We start from the raw sequence: 2,326 nt of genomic DNA on the forward strand, positions 1-2,326 counted from the left end.
TCAACATACAAGCATCGACAATCCATTCTACTCTGCACCTTCCTATAAAGGATCTTATGCCCTTACAAGGTAAAGCTCTTCCAAAATTCCAAGAAGAAATCAGGCATATAAGATACATACTAATCGATGAAATGAGCTTCATTGGGCCAAAGCTTCTCAGCCATATTGATGAACGTCTTCAAGAGACATTTTCACAACAAAGAAACACTCCTTTCAGTGGCTGTTCCATTATATTGGTTGGTGATCTCGGTCAGCTACCACCCGTCAAAGACATACCTCTATATGCAGGGACAAGCCACGGAAGCGCACTGTGGAACACCTTCAACACAGTCATCACATTAGACACAATATTTCATCAACAAGGCGACAACATCGCACATGTTACTTTTAGGAACATTCTCCAGAACATTAGAGATGCAAATCCAACAATCAACGACTACAACATACTCATGTCGTGCACAGATTCCTTTTTATCAGAAGAAGAAATATGTTCATTCCATGATTCCATGCATCTATTTCCAACAAATGCTCAAACAATGGTCCATAATAAGCAAATGATGAAATCTCTAAACACTCCAATCGCAAGATCCATTGCTGAAGATGGCAACACATATTCCAACATTTCCTCATAAGACAAGCAACTTGAGTGAATTGTATTACTATGCAATGGCGAAAAAGTTATGTTGACTTCCAATCTTTGGGTTTCAGCCGGACATGTTAATGGCTCCCTCAGAGAAATTCTAACCATATTTTACAAAGAATCAACTGCACCTCCACAAATTACAACATTTGTTGTCGTAGATTTTCCCAAATACATCAGGCCTCCTTGGGATGAAAGAAACCCCACTCACTTGCGTATTCCAGCAGTAAAAAGAAATGGACGTGCACAAATTCCACTGAAGATGGCTTGGGCTTTACCTATACATAAATCTCAGGGTATAACAGTTCCAAAAGCCACAGTTGACATTGGAAAAATAGAATGTCAAGGTCTCACATTCACAGCAATTTCAAGAGTACCTTCTCTACAATATCTCCGGATTAGCCCCACATTCAGTTTTGATCGTTACAGTAAAATGAAGGACAACAAAAACATTGCTCGCAGAAAACACGCATAAGAAATTCTCCGTTCAATGCCGCCTCCAGATAATCTGCTCCAACCCATACTTTAACATCACCAAAAGGTTTCCTCCATTTATTTACCTCATTCTATTTCATAACATACTTTTCATATCTTTCAACAACAACCAACTTTAATCAATATTAATAATTAAGCAAATATTAGAATGTCTTTATATTATCTATACATCTCATTCTAACATTTTCTTTCTTTTGCAACAGGACACATGGACTCAGAAATAGCATACCTAAGCAACTACAAGTAGAATGGCAAGCAAAAAATATGCATCTCCAACTACGCATAAACCTCCAATGGTGTTCAATATGCCATTATTCACCATGCATCTTCCACTAACAATATATAAATCCCCATGGCAAAGGTAACTTCATTTCCATTCATTCCAAATTCATTTTAACACAACTCACCTGCAAAGTATTACTAATAAATTTCCACAACTGATTTACATATTACTAATTCTAACAAAATATACATTTTGCAGGTCCATTGCTGCTTCTTCAGGTCTTCGATGCCTCCAACATGTTTTGATACAACTTCAAATATGGAATGACAAGCACAATGTTCTTTAGAATATTATATTCCTTCTCGAACCTCTTCTGTTACAATTCACTATTTGTATTTTCCATTTCAAACTTAAAAAAGGATGTTACAATTCACTATTTGTATTTTCCATTTCAAACTTAAAAAAGGATGTTTCAAGATCAAATACCATTTTGATCGTTTATGTCCTCACAACTATTTGTATTTTCCATTTCAAACTTAAAAAAGTATGTTTCAAGATCAAATACCATTTTGATAGTTTATGTCCTCACAACCAATTCATTGTCAATGGGTTTTAACATATTTTGTTAACAAAATCAATTGATTTTAATGAATATAATACATGTTTTCAATATATCTTCATATTAATTTAATTTCCCGTTTGAATAATGATTTCTTAAATAACCCTATCCAAATCAATATGGATACCCAGTTGTTGTTCGCATGGATTCATTCGTTTACCTTCACCTTTAACTACACAATTTTTACCAACTACAAACAAAGGTCTCTAAACAAGTTCAATGCATGTTTATGGCTACTTGCATTCCATTTCAATGGTTTTTGGCATGGCTTCCTCAAATTAAAACTCGGAATCATCGACCCTTGCTTTCAAAGAAGCCCACAAAAGCCCATTCAAATTTCAGTATTCTT

The sequence above is a fragment of the Pinus tabuliformis genome, chromosome 9 (assembly GCF_031772625.1).
Source record: "Pinus tabuliformis cultivar Carrire ecotype Pingquan chromosome 9, CPIR1, whole genome shotgun sequence".
NCBI classification, from domain to species: Eukaryota; Viridiplantae; Streptophyta; class Pinopsida; order Pinales; family Pinaceae; genus Pinus; species Pinus tabuliformis.